Here is a 20768-nt window from a genome sequence, read left to right on the forward strand (position 1 = left end):
TAAACACATAATGCAATTTAAATTTTACAATGCAAGGAAAACAAACAAATACATATAGATTACTTTCCCACCCCTCTTCTTTGATCACCTCACTGATATGGGGGGGATAAAAAAGTATTTGAGCTAAACTATAAAATATAGTTTACTCATAGTCCTAAAATATTCTTTGTTTGTAATAATACTCTTCTGGACTGTTATTGCTTGATTTGTTCAAGGCTGCTTTCTTCATTGGCTCTGTACTTTGGACTTTTTTTGTGTCTAACTTAGCTTAAATTTCTAAGCAATGTTCTCTCACTCAAAAAAAATCTTACAGTGAAATGAATTATTTATAGCATGAAGCAAAGAAACATGCAGAGGTACAGTGCTTTGAATGTAGCACAGATTAAAAACCCTGGATAAACTGGCAAAGTCTGTCAATAGCAATCCTTGGCTTGAAGAGTAAACCAGACCTGACACCCACAATTCCATAAGAAATGCACACACAGATATCTTCCCCTTCACCCCCATGCCAGTATTATTTGTTTTAGTTCTTGTTACTCATTCTTCTGAAGCTTGTATTTTATATACTAAAACTTCAATTAAGTGTATATGATATTACTTGAAACATTTTATACCCTTTGAGACTCTTGCAGAAATCCCAGTTAAGTAGACTGGGAAAGCATGAATATTGCACGTAGCAAAGTGAACCATAATGAATAAATAATAATAGTTTTAACTCTTACAGGATTCCTTTCAGCAGTCAGTATCAAAACACTTCTCAAAGATCACCAATCAGTATCATCTGTTCCAATTTTATCAATGAGGACATAGAAGTTTGTGAAGCTGAGATGGCTTTGCCAGTGTGACACAGCTATTTGATGCAAGGGAATTCCCAAGCCTACAACTGCTAGACAAGTCCGCTTAATTTTTCAGTATGACCTAACAGTTACTGTAACTAGCCCATGCTAAACCCTAGTTGTACTGGCTCTCATTCTAATCACTTATCAAAAATTTTTTTTTTTACTGAAAGTGTAATGCCTGTATATTCATATATGTTAAACATATTGTAAATCCAACTCCTGAACATAAACATAACACAAATCATGAAGAATGCTAGTAAGTTTCAATTTATTTTGGAAGTTTTGTTCAATTTTTGTATCCCTTCAACTTTCGTGCTGTGGTGTTTGAATTTCTTTTGCTTCATTTCCCTGGTTTTTTTAATCATGTAATAATTATATATCCTTTTAAGTAGTGCTGTTTAGCTATTAGAAATTTGCATTGTTTTCTCAGTATCTATGTTCACTTGTTCCATGACTATAATTCTTCTACTCTTTTCAAAGTTAAAAATTTTATGAATGGCCTTCTGTCAAAACCACTTTTTTTTCCCTGCAGGATCCCTGTTTTCTCCCCTTTAAAACTTTGTTTGCCTCTTGCTATGTTCTTATTTATATTTGACATTACTGCACTTAAAGTGCTTTTGTATATATTGCCAAAATCTGTATTGCTGTCCCCAGTATTATATGGTCATGCTTAGTCTTAAGCCATGTGAATATTCATTGTACACACTACTTTGTGTTTAGTTTTTAATTTTCTCCTAGGCCAATGCTTGCAGTCAGATACATGGATATGACTCCTGCTAAAGTCATATAAATTATGTATCTACATCAGAGGACTCACTCAGTTTAAATGTGATACTTGAGAGAAAAGCTACTCAATGAGAAATTGGAAGAGCATTTACATTTGTAAATCTTGTTCTCTGTAGATACCATTTTGCCATTGCATCTTTTGTTAGGCCCAAGCCCATGGCAATGGGGAGGAAAAAAAAGAGAATAAACACTGTTTAAATGTAAAAGTTTAGATCTCTATGTGCTTAGCCTTATTCTGGTACAAAGTGCTACAAATGTTTAATTAAATCTTTCTCTTAGCAATATCCTCTAAACTGAAGGCCTTGTTACACTTGAATATGCAGGTAACTTATTTTAGAGTACACTGGAATAACACATAAGTACTGAATAATGATATTTATGACGATTTCTATTGCAGCCTTCTAGGGCTCCTGGTTACCAACCCAATTTCCATCTGCTATTGCTTAGCAACAACAGCTCTTCCTGCAAGGCAGCCGCAGCTAGAGACTTTGTATGTTTACTCTTATTCGGTGCTTAGGGAGAAAAGCCCAAGAGCACTACTTCTTCCTTGCCCTTGCTATGCCTCTGCAAGGTTGCTGCGACTTTAGCCGAACTCAAGTCTTGGTTTATATCACAGTAAGCCTTCCTCTGTAGAGAAATCCCAAATAAGGCTGAGAGAATTTTGCTGGAGGCTCCTTTTAGAGAAGTTCTTATTACCAATTAATTTAACTTCCACGGTCGTAAATGCAGATGTGCATGCTCTTTTAGTTAGAGCTCTGGGAGAAATGCTTTACTTTGCAACGGCTATGCTTAGATATTCCGTTTGGGGGCCGTGAGGCAACTGACTGCCATTTAATTTAGAGCGCGCTTCCAAAGCCTGGCCCAGAAGAGCTCGGTTTCAGGTGCTCTCCGGGCCCCGCGGCAGCGGGGTGGCTCGTCTCCGCTCCGCTCCGCCGCCGGGCAGCTGCTCCCTGCCTGCCCACCGAGAAGAGGCTGCAAGCCAGAGGGGTATTTTTTCCCTTCCAGGTACCTTGCGCGCCCACCCCGCGGCACCGGCCGCGCCTCTCCCCGTGAGGCGGGAGCTGCGCGCTTCGCTCGGCGCGGGCAGCCGCCGCCCCGCCCCGCGGAGCGCCGTTACCTAACCGACTGCCGAGGCGCCAGCTGCAGTTAATTACCTAACGAGCGAGCCGTCGTGTCCAGCTGGGGCTAAGCCCCGCCGGCGGGGGACTGCGGGGAAGCGGCTGTGCGGTGCGGGCGCCCCTGAGGGACGGCGCCGCTCAGCTCCCCGCCGCGGCTGCGGGGGAAACGCCTCGGCGCGGCGGCAAGGCTCCTTCGCCGCCGCCGCCCGGGCTCCGGGGAAGGGGAGCGGAAGGGGGCAGGGAGGGAGCCGCCGCCGCCCGCCCCCTCCTCAGCCCGGCGGCTCGGCGAGGGCAGGCGGCGGCACCTCACTGGCGGCTCCCAAATGGCGGCGCGAAAGGGGGGCAGGTGGCGGTGGCGGGTAGGGGCAGGGCCTATCGATAGCTCGGCGCTCCGCGCTCAAGCCGAAAGGAGGAGATGAGGAAGACGCGGAGGGGGAGACTGAAGAAGGAGAGACAGGCGAAAGGGAAGGAGCCGAGCGCCGACGGATCGATGGTCCGAGGATAAATGTCTCGCTGAGTGTGAGGCCGCCATTTTAGATGAGGAACGAAACGAAGGGCGCCGAGCGGGGCCCGGGCCCGGGGGGAGCCGCCGGGAGGGAGTGACACAGGTAGGGGCCGGGCCGGTGAGCGGCAGGGCACGAGGGAGAGCAGGGTGCCCGCTCTGCCCTTTCTTCTGGGCGGCCGCGCCTGGAGCGGAGCCGGCTGCTCCCGGCGACGCCGAGTCGCCGCCGCCTCGGCTGCGAGGGCGGCCGCGCTGCCGCTGACGGGGGCCGGGGCGGCGGGCGGCGGGCTCCGTACCCGCGGATGGCGCGGGGCGCGCCGCCTCTCCGGCGTCAGGGGGCTCCGGCGGCGGCGCCGCGCCGAAGGGGCCCGGGCGGCCGGGGGAGGCGGCGGCGGCGGCGCGGGGGACGCGAGCGGGGCGGGCGCCGCTGCGGCGGCGGCTCAGGTGAGGCGGGAGGTGCGGCGCCCCCCCCCCCCCCCCCCCCGCCGCCCGCTGTCAGCCGGTGTGGGGGGGAACCTCGCCCGCTCATCGCGGCGGCGGCCGCGGCCTCCTGCGCTGCCGGCGGCGGCTCGCTCGCCGTCCTCTCGCGTCGATCTGCCGCTTCCCGAGCCGAAAACGGACAGGGTGCTTAAATGGCATTAGCATAGCTGAACGCGTTCTCCTCAGGCGTGCTCCGGTTTGAGCAGCTCGCATGATTGTTATTATCTTTTTCGATTTAGGTTCAGTTTAAATAACACATTCTTAAACGGGAGCGAGTTCCTCTAGTCGCCCGATTTCTCCTAAGCTGTTGAGCTCTGCCGTGTAGACGTGGTGTTACTCCAGAGCCGGTGCCCTAGGATTGTGCTGTTTCTGGACACCGCTTATCTACAGTCCAAATGTACACAAAAATAACCGCTTTGACTAACAGCAGCTCTTATCCATTGTTCTTCTTGCCTCGGTCAGACAGAATTATTTATTTATATATATATACTTAATTGTTACCCGTTAAGTGACATCTGTAAGCACAGAGAACTTACCTGGGACAATTAGACCTCAAAAACGGTGTCAGGGGAATTGCTGCTGCAGGATGTGTATTGCAGAGGCAGTTGGAGGTTGGCATAGGTATGCAGAACAAGAAGGGAATATAATGGAGCAAACCTAAAATGCCACAAAAACTCGAGCCAACTTAAAATACCTGAGAATAGTTTTGTGCAATTTTTCTTTCAGAAGTTTTAAAATAATAATAATAAAAAAAATCTGTCTCCAAATAATCCCTAGTGGATCAGTGTATTTAGCAAAACTGGGATACAATGTAACTGGACGTGATCATCCTTTGGGGCTTGTCAGCAGTGTAAATGCAGAAGAAAACACTGAACTGATGAACTTGAGTGTGAATTTCAAATGGTTCAGTTAAATCTTTCTGTGGTCTGTCATGCAGAATGGAAGTGGCTTTCATTCAGTTTGTCTTAATGAATATTTTCTGTAGGCGAACCCTAAGGCTACAATTTATCATAAAAGTATGTGGATCTGTATTTATTTTCATAAGATGGATCAACGTTTGACTGATCTGTTAAGCAGTTTAATCCTAGATTGTTAAATCAGAAGAGGACTAGCTAGTTTGGGTTGGAGTAGTGGTGCTTTCAACAATCTGGAATTGTTTTTTGAGTGATTTGTTGCTATACTTAATATCTTCAGGACCGGACAACCTATTGTGCAACACTGCTGACTAACCTGCTTTGGAAGAAAATCTGAAAGTAGCAGAGAAAATATGCTATTTTTTTCCAAAGAAGATATAAAACCTTTTTTTTTTTTTCTCAGTTGATGCTTTTGATGTGTACATACAATTTTCCCTTTCTATTTTTTAACAACAACAGTCTATTCACGTTAAATATGAAGTTTACTTCTGTTTCAAGGCCTGAACTTACTACAACTTATTAAAATAACTCATATTTTATAAACCACAAACATGACCCATGGAAGTCATCAGTCAGCATTTCTTGGTATGCTGTGCTAAATCAGCATTAGTTTCTTCTGGGACATATATTCCCCCCCCCCCCCCAGTTTATTTATTTGGCTTATTCACTGTTGAGAAACCAGGAGTTGAGGGGAAAAAACAAGTTTTCCTTGTTTTCAGTCTTTGAAAACAATTTAAGTTGATGAGAGTTGTCGATTCTAAAATTTTTGTGGAAGGTGTGAACCAAAGCTCTTGGTTGAAATTACTATGTATAAATAAGTCTTTAATCAGTTTCAAATGCAAAAATTGTGCTGATAAACTTGCTTTTGTATTATGTATACAAATATTTAATTATTTTTATTTTCCTAATAAAGTTATGTGAGCAAATGAAGCTTAGCTTTATACAGATTTGTATACGAGTCTCTGATCATCTCTACTGCAAACATACTGTCTTCCCCTTCTACGATACCTTCATTCATTCCCTTTGCCACAGCTTTGTAGTACTGCTGGTACCACTGGCTCCTGTCTTCAATTTTGCCCTAGTTAAACACCCTCCAGCTCTTTCTACTCCTCCTCTCCATCTCTTACCATGTTTCTTGCCTACCTTTTTGGCCTGCCAGCTAGGCAAGAGGGAGTTTTTGCTCAGGTTGATTTAGTCATGTGGTGATCGACTGGCACACCGAAAAGTTTGTGCTTGCTGATGAAGAGATGAGGAGACAATTCTTCCATAGCCTGTTGGAATTTCATATCCTTGATGCCTCTACCTAGCTGTTTAGCTGAAATAAGCTAATATGCCCATCAGTTATTGGAGGAGAGGAAGGAGAACATCTAGATAACGTGATCATTTAAAGCTAGTTTGCTTTGGAAACAAAGCTAATACATTTTGTGCAGTTTAGTTTCAATAACTTTCATGAAAATGCAGCTTGAAACAGTGGAAGGAGTCATTGTGTTATAAGGGCCATTTTTTAAACAATAAAAAATCAGAAATGTAAAGACTATGCAACTGCATGAAGAGAAAATATAAGTGAGAGTTCTATTTCTTTTAAAAATATCACATTGCATGAGTCAATTTTCTTTATTTGGAGAAAGTAACAAAAATAAAAGCAAGATCTTGTCATTTTGATCTTGTCAAAGCAAGATCAAAATGTGTGATTTAACCCAAATTTAAAGTTTGATAATTTAGAACATGATTTAAGTCAGTGTTTTAGGTATTTTTAATTTTTAAGTGACACATGTTTATAGCTTCATTGCAATAATTTGACACAATAATTGTTTATCCAAAAGCCTTCTATATTTTCTATTACGAAATATATTTACTATTTCTTCTGAATTAGAAATTCATTATGTATTCAATATGGATGTGGAAACCTTCTGTCAGCTGACAAAGTCAGCTGAAAGAAGAGTTGATATAATAGTAGGAAATTAGGTGAAAATGCTGTCTTTATGACAAATTAACAAGATATTTTAGCAATGAACAAGCATTGTCTCATTAATTTTGAGACAGCGTGAAGTACATGTATAATGCTTTGAATGGTTTTATGTATTGATGATGTAGTTAGTGATGTTCCTATTCTGAACTTTCTGAAAAGAAAGTGTTTTGGACAAAGTTCTGTGAACAGTTAATTTTCAGTGGTCGTTGGCTCTTATTGCATACACTATCTCTTTGTAAATAACAGTTTTACTTTGAAAAGCAGCTGGCTTACGTTTACTCTTGTGACTTGAATATTGTGTTTGTACTATAAATGTCATCTATTTAACACAAAGTTGATTTTATTGCAGTAGTGTGCACTGACCTTTTACAGTTAATTATAATATGGTCATCTTGTGTACTGAAATGCTGCAATACGTACAGTAGATGAGAATAAACAAAACCCTGTTACTAAGTAATTTGTAAATGTGTAAAGCATGTTCATGGCAGACTTTAGAGGTCAGAATTATAACAGATACTAAACAGAATGTTCACATAAGTGGGTATTCTTTTTCAGGGCTGTAGGTGACAGTCAATATAGTTGAATTTTATTTTTTCTGAAGTATTTTGTTTCCTTGTGGAGAATGGCATAAGATTAAGATTATAAGGTAGAAGAATTTTGGATTCCTATAGAACAATGCAATAGCAAATCCAGGTCACTGGTTTTGTTTGCATTTGCAGGTCTGTCTGTATTCTGCATTTCTTCTATGCATGTTCTAAATGAATCCTGTGCACGTGCATAAATGAAGCAGAGCTAAATCACAGCTGATTGGCTTTAACTTCAGGCAAAAGAGTTTTTGAATTACCTTTCAAGTAATGTGTGAATGTGATGAACATGTGAGTGATCTTGCTTTATTTTCTTTACACATATCTGAAAATGGGACCCCATAGCTCCAGGTCTTCTGACGTAGACCTTTTGTTGTTTGTGGTTGCACTGCTGCACAGAATCATTTCACTTGCTGATTTATGGTGCTCTGCAGATGCTGACTTGCATGCTGCAGTGCTGCCTGTTTTGTCTTACTACTGCATTATATTGTTTCATTTCAGATTTCAGCTTACACTGCATGCTTGCTATTGGTTTGACCCTAAAATATTTCATTTCTGACAAACGACTGGCAAAAGGTGTTAATTAATATTGCGTTCCAACTGAAATACGTAGTATTGGTTAAGAGCAGTTGGGACATCTTGTATATTTTTAGTTCACAAACTAGCGGGAGGTTGCTTCACTGACTTGCAGCTGGGTGTGGCATGGGGTTAACCATGTTAATTAAAGTTGGCTCAGAGGTTTAGACTTTAAAAAAATGACTCTAAGTCCCCGTCATGTTCTTTTGTTACATAATTTTTTTTTCACTAGAGAACAAGCTACAGTTCTAAAAATGAGTGTTGTAGAAACACCTTGCAGCTGGAGAGGCTGACAAGAGTGAGATACAAGGTAGTGTGCTCTAGTAGAAGACATTTGCCTTTGTATGCTTTTTAGGGCTAAAAATTTAAGTCTATGATGAGAAACTTCAATATATGACTAAGCTGCCTTTTTATTTTTCTGTATTTTTTCTTTTATTTTGCTAATTATTTGCTTATAGTGAATATAAGGGGTTAGATTTAGCTCAGCTGGTTAGAGCGTGGTGCTAATAATGCCAAGGTTGCAGGTTCGATCCCTGTATCGGCCACTTGTTTGAGGGTTGGACTAGATGATCTTCAGAGGTCCCTTCCAACCTTACCGATTCTATGATCTGTCACTTCTGTCAATAATTTGATACTCTTTTTTTCATAGTCCACTTTCTTGCTTTACTTTCAACCATTTAAAAATGTGCATATTATGTTTGCTCGAAGTGTGGTCACACCTTCAACAATCTCTAGAAAGTCTTTTCAGTCTATCAGAGTACCACAAAAGGCACTGCTCTCTCTCCACTTCTCTCTTCCTACCTCTGCCGTGATGAAGGGTATTTAATTTCATCGCCCCCAAGTAGTGGGACTGCTTGAGGGTCAGATGGATGATTGGCCTTTTTGCTTTCTTCCAAAATGTTCTCTGTTTAGAAGAAAGCCAGTATGATACCTTGCATAAGAATTTCTTTGTGAAACTGAAGGGAAGCATGGTGAAAAGGTGAAGATATGCGTACTCCCTTTCAGTTCCATGGAATTGTTACGTAAATTACCTATGGAGGAGCACAGAGTCCTGCAAAGTAACAGACCGAATGTAGGGAAGACCATTAGACTGGAAGCTTCAATGGTGGCAATGCTGCTGGGAAGAAAAAAAATTAAGAATACTCCTTTTTATTTTTTAAATTCCTAATATATTGCTATAAATATGCTGCAATGTGCTGCTTATTTTATTTCCAATGAAGATCATTTAAAAATAATACATCTTTGTAACTTTAATGCAAAAGAAAAGATCAGCAAGGCCAATATTAATTTCACTAGATGTTGAAAGGAAAGAGACTGTTGCATCTAAACTAGCTTTCAGCTGAAAAAGCGTATTTTGATACACAGTAACGATTTAATTTTGTGGGGATTTTGTCTTTGTTCTAAGAACTTTTCTTATGTTTCTCTGAAAGTTGATCACATTTATGACAGGCTGTAACTCCAGTTTCAAATTCTATAAAATTGTCCTAAATATCCCAGAGATTTAACATCATTTACCTAGCAATTATCGGTTTATCAGTTCCAAGATTACTGTCTGCAAGTATTTTCCTTTTCTTTAATAGCCTGTAATAGAATTTGAATTCTTTTAGGTCTAATCTACTCCAGAAGACCATGAAGATATATTTTTTTTTTGGTAATCACTTCTTTATTTGTGCATTTTTCCTGTTGTAATTTTATAGATTTTTTTGTAGAACCCATATCGTAAAACACACATACAGATTAAGCACGTCAAATGTCTGATCTCTTTCTGGTTCTGAACTTACTTCAGACCAATGTATATGTTTTTATACAAACTTACAATACTGGGCCATTGTGTGCAAGTAAAAAACAAATATTTTTCGTTGTGGTAGAACTTTCAAACTTGAGCAGTTTTAATATATTGATGTTCATTCCATTTTTCTCACAATGAGGAAAAATGTAATAACTTCGTGCAAGCTAAGTGATATTGTATCTTTTTATACATTTCTTTCCCTGGCTGTGCCCTCCACCATGATAACTTTTGAAAGCTATTTCCAGTCAATACCAATATGTAGACATGAACAGGCAGAAACTTGTTTATGGTGATGTAGATAAGGAGGATACCAGTTTCCCTTGAACCTAATTAGAAAGCTGTGCAATTTCAATTATCTGTAGAGCATGAATTTCTTTTAGCAAAACAGTATTTCTGCTCGATCACTGTTCTTAATATGAACTTTTAAAACTCTTGTGAGTGATGTTATCTTAAAAAAAAAATCTCCCATTCGGATGTGATGGAATGGCTGTTCCAGGGTGAGTGGAATAGAAAGGGTACAAATGCAGAATTTGATCAAAGCAGGGGTTCATAGGAGGATGGCCCGTGTGCAGCTGTGAGGAGAATTTGGTAGCCAAGGTAGCTTCCAGAATGTGTTGCAGCCAAGAGAAGCAAGAAAGCGTACAATTATCTAAATTTATGCTGACATTTAACAAAAAATAAGCCCTATTCTGAATTACATCATTCATTTGTGTTAAATGATCTAGAAGTGAGTATAAAGCTTATACTGGCAATAATAGCATGCTGAAACAGAGTGCTCGTGTCAGAGTGATACAGTGGATTGATTTCAGCTGAATGCGAGTTCCAGAGCATGCTCTTACTTTTCTCAAACCTTTTACATTGCCTGTGTAACTTGCTCATTGGCAATCAAGAGGTTATAAAAAGAGAGCCAGCTGATGTTGCAATCTAAGCAGTGGCCATATAGTGGAAAGACTCTACTTTGGCATGTTCTCTAGTGCTATTTTTACCTATTCCAGTAAGATCTGCCCTTGTGATGTTAAATTACAAGACAGTACCTGGAATTATTTTGTTCGACGGAAATGCTGTATACTTTGAAGAAAACTTTCAATAAAACTATCAAACAGAATGAACTAAAAATATCTTATACTTGGAAATATATTTTCTTCTGTCACCATAAATAAAGTTGTTATTGTAGCTGTAAGATTTTTCTCACTCTTGTTTGCATATTTTTGTCTTGCATTTTTTTTTTCAGTTTTGGTTTCCTTCCTACATTGAGTATTTCTTCTGTCAATTTCTCCTGTGAAGACTTAGCAGGGAGAACACTTTAAGGAGTTTAAATAGGCAGTGTGATTTTAAAGAGAGCAAATGAACAGTGTAGCACAGAAATAAATGTAGTATTGTTTTTTGTTGTTTGTTCCTTTTTAACTTCTGGAAAAGACCGTAATTGGTGCTAATTTAGGATTGCCATTCTTTCATACACTAGAAAATGAATTTCATATTGTTTCTGGGAATATATTTTCAGCACTGACAGTGATAGTGCAATAGCAACCAAACTAACCATAGTGCAAATGGGAGGATACGGCAAGAATGCCTAATGCTATGGTGCAGTTGTAGAAGTATCACATATGCAGATGTATGACTGTATGAATCATAGTCCTGAAACGTCCAACTCCTGTGAATACCTAATCTTAAATACAGTATTGTCTAAATGTATTTAGTAGAACTGTCAGCATTGAGTTCAAAAAGTAACTTGGCAACACTATAAGACAAACCTATAACTTTGCTTGTTTCAAACTGTTGTTCAGGCTGTTTGTGGAGATAGATGTATATTTGTAACAGAATTCTTAATTTTTTTCAAAAGCAGTGACTTGACACTCAAATACGGTCAGTGATGGACTTGCATATATGTCAGCAGTTCATTCTACCCTTGCAGAACACCTGCTTCCCTTCTGCCTCCTCTGCACTATGGAGCATCTCGGGTGGAAATCCTGCAAGTAGGCATGCTTCCTTCGCTGTGAGCAGTTTTCTTTTCCCTTAGCTTTGCCATTGTCTTAGTTAAACAATTCTACGCAGATTTAATTGAATCTCACGTCTGCAGTAACAGCTGATATTTTTTCTCAGCTCACTTGCTTTTTAAACCCTCTTTCTTGCCAATTCTGTTAGTAAAGGTTCTTACTGATTTTTCTTTTCCGTGTGTATCTGTCAAGAAAATTGACAAAATACATGACTTTTTGCTCGTTTATGGCCATTCTGTAGCTACAAGCAGAAGTATTGCACTTGCTTACTCTGTAACTCATCACAGTTGTTTTATGATATCCTTTCTCTTCTCAGTTTGTGGGTACGTTTCTTTGGCTAATGTTACAACACAAAGGTTTTAGCTTTTCAGTCTAGAAACTCTACTCCTCCTCCTCATTTTTTTTCTCTCTCTTCTTTTTCATCTGCGGTCATCAGTCTGGGACAAACCTAGATAAAATCAATCCAGTCAGTATGACGGTTTCCAGTTTGGCTTTCATCTCTTTTTCTGCAGGAACTGGTCTTTCCAAATCTGACCTCTTATCTGAATTTGAGGATCATAACTGTACCCTCATTCTTACCAGTTTGCTAATTGTCAACCTCGCTATTAAAACAAAAAAACAAAACAAAACAAAAAAAAAAAAAAAAAAAGAAATCCAGTCTGTTGGCTGCTGCTTTGATATCTTCCTCTGGTTCTCTGCTTATATTTATGGTGTTTTTGAGCTTCCCTGTTTTTCTCTGCTTCTGGTCCACACTCTCTGGTCACAGTATTTTTTACAGTTTTTTTTCTAGGTAATCTGTAACAAATCCAGCTGTCAATTTTGTGTAGGTTATTTTATAAAATACTTTATATAAATATTTAGAAATATATACATAAATATTATATAAATATAAAAATGCATATAAAATATTTCTAAATATTTTATATAGATAGTTTCTAGCTATTCTGAATATGTCTTTATCACTGCCTACTCTTCATGTGTTAGAGCTAAAGATCTCAGCTTTTATTTGGTGCGCAAAAGAGCGTTCCTTCCTCCCTAGTCTCCTTGCTTATATTTTTCCATGACGGGAACTATATTCTAAACATTTTGTATGCTACAATCAGAAATGTTTGTTGTAGAGAACATAACAGTCCAGGCTGCAGGTAGGTATTAGTTTTAAAATGACCAAGTAGCTCAAGATAAAGATTCATAAGCATTCTTCTGATTTCTTGTTTGTTTTGGATAATTTGCTATTTTGGGTAAAATCATTGCAGATTAATTTTTGTTTATCATACTGAGGAGAGAGGATACTTCTAACCAAAAGTGAGCTAGCATTATAAGGTCTTGAAATACTTTCTTTTTCTGTACTTTGTCTTGTATTGCATCTTTGTCTTCTCCCATTTTTTTTTGCATGGGATTATTTTAGAAACCGTTAATCAAGATGAGAATTGTGGGGGTAAGAAAGCATTTTTGCCATTTGCTTTCTGGTGAATATTTGATTCATTAACTGCTCTGAGCTTATAAGATATAGATGGCCTTTTGAGGTGTAGCTTGTTGCTTTTTTCTTTTTGTCACAGAATCTGTGAGTCAGAAAGGTGTTTGTCATGTGCCTAACCTTGGGTATGCAACTGATGTCTGAAAACAAAGCATTCAGCCTGTGCTTAATTTTGACTTTATTGGAATTCTAGCTGTAAAATATTCTTATGTTGTTTCTTGAGTAACAATAAGATTGTTGAGTTGAGATAGCATTTGTTTATCTTGGTTGTCATACAGTATGGTCTTGTGAAGTGCATCCTGTTACACTGATATTTTGCTTAAAATGATGAAAGGCCAAAAGGCTTGGAAAACTTCAAAGAGCAGAAAGAAGATAAATTAGCTCCGACGTTGACATAATACATGAAATAATTTGTTGATTATTAATTTGGTGTGTTGTGCATGTATGTAAATTCTATGTCTATTAAAACTGTAAATATCATCTGTTTTTTAATCTTGCATTCCACAGATGATGTACTTCATCCTTTTGTCATAGGACTTCAATCCCTCAAAGGAAAATTAAAGGTGTAAGTAACTACTTTTAACTTTCCTCATTCCTTTCTCCTCTACCCTGCCCCATCCTTTCTTCCAAGATTCTTCTAAAGAGAATTTTAAAATAAATCCCTGCAAACTCATTTATAGAGTTAGTGCTTTGTTTAAAAGAAAACAAAACAAACAAAACAAAAAAAACACACAAAAATCCTACCTCAACCAGAACTGTAATTGGTGGAAATATTTAATAAGATACTGTAAGAGAGAGTTTGTTGTTTGCTAGGACAAAGAAAGTTAAACTGGAAATGGATTTCTCTTTGCAGGCCGTAAAGGCAATAAATACTTGACATACCATAAATAATTTTGCTTTTGTACAGTCTGGAACTTCTAATTAAATATAGTTTATATTTGCTATTTTATGCAGGCTTCTCTGCAAATACCTATACGTGGGAAACAAATAAAGTTACAGCTGTCCATATAGTTTGTAACTAGTATTACCTTGTTAGATTTGGTTCATATTGCAGAAATATATCTTGAGTTGTTCCAAGGTACATATATTGGTTATAAAATATGAGGGGGGCAATCATTTATTCTTTTATGTATCACAGACTCACAGATATGTCTTCAAGGCCCCTTCCAGTTCTTTCTTGATTCTATTAGTCTTTCCCCCTCACCGCCTCGTGTCCCCACTTACCTTGGATCTCTACATTTCTTGCATGGCCAGGATCTTAGAGCTGCAGGATTGACCTCTCTGTGGCACTGTTGGTTCTGGGACAGTGCTCAAATTTAATAAACTAAATTTATTAGTTTAAAGCTGCTTTGAGTGACTACAGAGAACACTTAAACTCTGAATTAGTTAGATTGCTGCATCCTGCTGTAACTGTACAGATACAATCTAGCACTGTTTAGTAACTTTTAAAACAAATTTAGTAATTGTAATATGTTTAAACTGTACAGTTAGTTTGCATAAGTGGCACCTTTCCAGTAATTACTTGATTAACCTATTCTCAGTATGAGTATTCTACCCCCCCCTCCCCCCGTGAAGCTGACACTGATTTAAAGCTTGATATGTGGTTGTGTCCTCACTGTTATTTCATTTACTGTGTGGTGCAACTGAGGGAGGACAGAGCCAGTATTTCTTTGTGCTGAGATTCTCAGTCGCTTTGTCCAATATTTGAGAACTTGAGTAGGAAGGGCATTTGGTGTATTGCTGACACTTGAGTAACTTTTTCATTCTTGCTGTAAAGTGGATGAATTCCAGGCAATTCTAAACACAGTTTGGGGCTTTCATATATACTTGAAAGAATTCAAGCATGTGTGAGTTCAGAATGCAAATAGCCACATGTCTGAAAATGTATGTACAGTTAATAAAGAGTTGTGTGTGTGTGGGGGGGAAATTGTCCAAAGCCTGTGTTGCCTGTGTAGTGTAAATACAGATGTGATCTCACAGCCCCACTTCTACAGTGCAAGGTCATTCTCTGAAAATCTATCAATTTTTTGAAACTTACTCTGGGAGACTTGCTTGTGAAGAAGTTAACATTATTGCAAAGAAAGAAGCAGCCTGAACCTGACAAGTGTTCTAGTATGGGATTTTGATACAGTCAGGTATAGGAAAGGAGTTTTCCCTGTGTTTTTTATTTCTAGTAGTGCATGTGAATTTAGCAAATCAAAAAAGAATTAGAAAATCCTGAAAATCACTTCAGCTTTGTGTCTTCATAATGTTAGAACACCTTAAAATACTGAGAGAACACCTCTGAATTATTTACCAAATTTGATTGACATAGATATTACTGATTGTACTTCAAGTAACTGTTGTTGAATCAGTTTAGAAACCTATTTAACACTTGAGAATAAACATTTTTTAAAAATTGGAAGTTTTACTCTATGCCATACAGTTCTTCTGGTACTTCATTAGCAAACCTCAAACAAAATGTAAGGAGTGCAAAGGTTTGTGTACCTGCCTAACTTGTCTTGTTCTTTCATAGCAATTATAATAACAATTTTTTAATTTATTTTTTTTTGAACCTGTATAAATTCAACTGTGGTACTTCACTAACACTTTAAAAAGTTCTGATTGAGTGTTTGGAAACACTAACTATATTTTTCTTCTTATGCAGGTTTGTTTGTTTTTGCTTTGGGAAGGGTAAGCATTTGGATTCTGTATCCCTCTTTTTAGGTACAAGAGGAGTTGTCAGTGCTCCTATTTCTCTAATGCAGGCAGTAATTCAGATTTTATAGGGAAGCTTACTGAGCTTCGAGTCTGAACTTAATAGAATTATTTCACATGTGTTAAACTTTGCTTTATGGTTGCTTGGCTGATCTCAGAGCATCAGTATAGGCAATGTCCAGCCTGACACTGGAATTATTCCTGTGGAAAGGAGAGAACAGATCTAAGCAACACTTGGTTAGGAGAGCTGGGTCTGCTTTAGCTGACAGGAGGAAAGGAGGCACAGAGCAGCCAAAGATGGAGATATTTTTGGTGACAATACCTACTAATCAGAACCCCAAATACAGTTTAGAAACAGAACTTTCTGAAGAAATATAGATTCACGTTCTTTTTGTAGAACTCCAGTCTCAGCAGTGCTGTACAGGTGCAGTGTGCTGCTTCTTGATTCTATAACTTACTCTATAGGAAATATATGTCTGACGCTTTCTTTCTTTTTTTAGTCACACTTGCAGATGTACAAAATCATGTTTAAAGGCTTTTAGGGTTCAAAGTCACTTTTTCTGTAATTCTCAGGGAAAAAAATATACCTTAAGACTATAGAACTATGAAATTGGAATAGTTTGACTTGGTTTGTACTTACAGAAGCTTTAAAATTAATTTTAGAAATGTTTAAAACATACAAAAAAAGTATTAATCTTACAACTTTCAGTAAGTTACCTTTTGTATTCCTGCTGCCCTCCTTACCATTAACACTGCTAGTAGTAGTACAGAGACCAATTAGTGGAAAAATAAATTGTGAATTAAACATTCTCTCCTCCCCCTGCCACCCGAGTATCTTAAAGTTATAGTAGCAACATAATGGTGAAATAGTGACTAAGACAGAAAAGGTCGGAGAAATAAGACAAAAAGGTGGGAGAAGAAGCTTACAAGATCAAAAGAACAGCGGCAGAAAGTATGTGTGCTATCCTTCCATATTCCTTTCCAACAATAAGGAGTTAGCTTAAGCAGATATCAGCTTTCTGGCTAATAGTGTTGATACGGTCACGAGAGGACCATTAGTTCTGAGGAACTAATTAAAAATTACTGAAGGTATTATATGTATTTGCTTTTTTTTTTTTTTTTTTTATGTTTGCATGGGTCATGACTTAGTATAGAAATGGGTCCATATTTATCTTATACTGCTATGTAAAGTTGTATGTACAGCTACTTTCAAAGATATGCCTGATGTGTTCCCCTGACCTCAGACAACTGCTCATCCTTGCAATATTAAAGCAGTCAAAAATTACTATATGAGAGAGGAGCTGAGAAAGACCAACACTGCATATATTAGTGACTTTTTTTATTGCCTCAGAGTTGAAAGCTCTTCTTACAGAAAACTTCAAAAGTGCACATCCAACAAAAGTATTCATTTTGGTTGGATGAATTCTGTGTTCATTTTTGCATTGTTTTGCCTTTGCTTATGTGTGTGATTAGACATGAGTGTGACTTTTCATCCAGGTGAAAATATCATGTAGTGTGTGTGTTGGGAGAGGGAACTGCATTTATTTCCACTTAATAGCTTTTGGTTAGCAGAAATAATGGAAGGGGCAAGATGCCTAAATTTTACACTCTGAAAGGATTTTGGCTTTGTATCCTATGAACTTTCAGAATTCTTCAGTATCAGTTTCTGCATTCCTCAAGGTGATAGTTTTTTTTTTTTTTTCTTCTTCTTCTTTCTTTTTTTTCCCCAGCCTAAGTATTTGCTTTTTGTTAGTCAGGGGAGAATATAAAACAATTAAAAGTATCTTTTGGATTTGCTTCATCCTTGGTAGTACACTAGATTTTTATTTTGACTTTCTAGTAATGGAATGCATTAGCTATTGATTTTTTTTTAATTTCCTTAATTACATAATATCATTCCATTTTTCTGTTCTCCCAAAATGATTACTTTATGCAGCTGGATTCTTTAGCTAGTCTTCAGTTTCTAATTAAGATTAACAAATTTCTTAATTGAGGAAACAAAATAACAAAACAAATTTCTTAATTTCTTAATTAAGATTAACAAAAAAAAATGCAGAAAATTTGATTCAAGATACTCTGCTATCAGTGCATGACACTTGGGGGAAGGCCAGAGGTACTTGTTTCTTACATTTCTATGTTAATTTTATTTCATGTTGTCCTTTACTATAATTATTTATTTAAAAATAGGATGATATTATAAATGTAGATTTCACAGTAATTGAGCCACAGTGTCTCATTCAGTGTTGGTTGTGTTTCAATGGAGAGTTTTTCTAAGTTTTTCTAATGGTGTTATTTGTGGAGTATATTGGCAAAGCTTAGGTAATAACAGATTAACAGTCTATCATCAGGCAGATGGACTTTTCACCTCAGCTGGCTTGGGATTGTTTAGTGGATGATCTCTTCTAGGAATTTGTTAGACATGCACGTTGCGTGGCCATCTTGTGCATCCAGTTTTAAAGCCTGTACAAATGACTAATTATCCTAATCTATAATGTGTGCCCAAAGTACTGGTTACAAGTGCAATCTCAGACAGAGGATGCAGTTTACTTGTGGAAGCTGGAGGAATGACTAGTATGAGGTAGAATGATAGAATGGGTAAGGTTGGCAGGGACCTCTGGAGATCATCTAGTCCAGCCTCCCTGCTCAGCAGGGTCACCTACAGCACGTTAGACAGGGTTGCATCCAGGCGGGCCTTGAAGATCTCCAGAGAAGGAGACTCCACAACCTCTCTGGGCAACCTGTGCCAGTGCTCCGTCACACTCACAGGGAAGAAATTCCCCCTCACGTTCAGGCGGAACTTCCTGTGCTTCAGTTTCTGCCCATTGCCTCTTGTCCTGTCACAAGGACAACTGAAAAGAGTTTGTCCCCTTGACACCCTCCCTTCAGGTTCTTGTACACATTGATCAGATCCCCCCTCAGTCTGCTCTTCCGCAGCTCTCGCTGCCGTTCCTCACAGGGCAGGTGCTCCAGCCCTCTGATCATCCTCGTAGCCCTATGCTGGACTCTCTCCAGTAGCTCCATGTGTCTCTTGTACTGGGGAGCCCAAAACTGGACACAGGACTCGAGATGAGGCCTCCCCAGGGCTGAGGAGAGGGGCAGGATCACCTCCCTTGACCTGCTGGCAACAGTCTTCCTAATGCACCCCAGGATACCCTTGGCCTTCTTGGCCACAAGGGCACATTGCTGGCTCATGGTTAACTTGTCACCCACCAACACTCCCAGGTCCTTCTCTGCAGAGCTGCTCTCCAGCAGGTCAGCCCCCAGCTTGTACTGGTGCGTGGGGTTATTTCTCCCTAGGTGCAGGACTCTGCCCTTGCCCTTGTTGAACCTCGGGAGGTTCCTCTCTGCCCAACTCCCCAGGCTGTCCAGGTCTCTCTAAATGGTGGCACAGCCCTCAGGTGTATCAGCCACTCCTCCCAGCTTGGTGTCATCAGCAAACTTGCTGAGGAGGCACTCTGTCCCCTCATCCAGGTCATTGATGAATAGGTTGAACAGGATGGGACCCAGTACTGAGCCCTGGGGGACTCCACTAGCCACAGGCCTCCAACGACTCCGTGGATATTTCTGCTCAATTTGAGTTGTTTAAATTGATAGAAATTGGTAATACTTTGTAAGCAAAACGGAGCCTTGAAGGGGCCAGATGTGCTCATAGTTTTTCTTTTTTCTCCCCCCACCACATCATTTTCTCCTAAAATACTCTTTGAACGCTGCTGTTGCAGTTTTTCAGTTACAAACTGGCTATTTCTAGTTGTTCTTATGGAAGAGAGGAGTTGTGTGAAGAACAATTTAAAAACAAAAGCCTTATGAAAACATTCAGCTGGCAGTGAACTATTTGAACACTGTAAACACATTAATGTAATTTTATTTCAGAAACATGTTTGTAACTTATTGAAAGGAAGAAAGAAGGCAACATTGTAACATCTTTTTTATTTTAAATGAAATTCTCTTTAGAAAATGTCATATGTCTTTTCACTGGAGTAAATTGTTTTGGATCTTGAGAGAGTTGGAGAAAATTAATTTAGTTTCAGTAAAAAATGGCTTTCCTCAAATACTGATTGGAGCAAAAGATCCAAAATGAATAAAGAAGTCAGTGATAGGGCACAGGTTATGAGACTCTGAAAGCTAAGCTATACTGGGCACATCGTATGTGTTAAGGTGGCCAGAAATGCAACTAGCCTGTGTCCTGTGAGATTGTCTGTCATCTTTTGCTGTTGTGTTTGCTCTGTGTTCAGTGTATCAGATAGAGACTATCTGTATAATATTAATGTTGTGTAATTATATTTTTTTTCATTAGTTCAGAGCTTGCCTAACGGTTGCCACGCTCTCTCATTCTCTTACCTGATGTTAATACATACAAAGAGCTGTTTGAATTCAAAGTGGGTATTTTGTGTGTGTGTGTGTGTATTATCTGTCTTCATATTAGAAGGCACTAGAAAGGCATAAGTTACTTATCGGTTACTTCCTAATAGCACAGCTTTTATGACTGTCTCTATTCCACAGTAATAATTGATGATAATTTAGGATGAGAGCAGTGACCACATCCAAGAAGTGAATGTGTCTAGTGGCTGCCACACGTGGTATTGAATTTGAAGCATTCTTGGCTAGGCTCCTCTCAGCTTGAGTGGTGTTTTGGAGGACCTGGACTGTCTTGTCATCCAGCATAACGGTTGCCTCTGAATAGTTAAAGCCATCAGCAAGACAATCAATTTCTGCTGTTTCTTCCGTATGACACCCCTTACCCTGCTGCATGTCCTTGTACCAATGGATACCAAGAGGGGGGTTAGCAGCCTTTCATCACAGATCCCCTATCTGTCCCCAGGATCCTGTAACCTTCTTTTCTCCCCTTGCCACTTTCAAACCCGCTGCAGGTCTTTGTCCTCCCCAGGCCAGATCTGAGCCAGGCGCTCCTTTTCTCTGCTCAATCATTGCTCTTCCCTGGAGCACACAGGTAGAACCAGATAGCCTTCAGCTTAGGCAGGAAGAAGAGCTAAGGAAGCTATGTCTTAAATAGCAGGGAATATTTTACCTGCTGAGGTAAGGAAGCAA

At 39.3% G+C, this 20768-nt stretch overlaps 1 protein-coding gene across 6 annotated transcripts in view; it reads left to right on the forward strand.

Moving 5' to 3' along the window:
• Positions 1 to 20768, forward strand: part of RAF1 (Raf-1 proto-oncogene, serine/threonine kinase) — a 79686-nt gene that overhangs the window by 30798 nt on the left and 28120 nt on the right. For 4 of the 6 annotated variants that reach the window (XM_062586003.1, XM_062586007.1, XM_062586008.1 and 1 more), the window contains exons 1-2: positions 3158 to 3351; positions 13533 to 13590. The gene's annotated coding sequence lies outside the window, so the exon portion shown is untranslated. Of the gene's footprint in view, positions 1 to 3157; positions 3352 to 13532; positions 13591 to 20768 lie in introns of those variants that run through there. The other 2 variants (XM_062586005.1, XM_062586006.1) reach the window with 2 other exon arrangements.

This window comes from Rhea pennata, chromosome 12, assembly GCF_028389875.1.
Source record: "Rhea pennata isolate bPtePen1 chromosome 12, bPtePen1.pri, whole genome shotgun sequence".
NCBI classification, from domain to species: domain Eukaryota; kingdom Metazoa; phylum Chordata; class Aves; order Rheiformes; family Rheidae; genus Rhea; species Rhea pennata.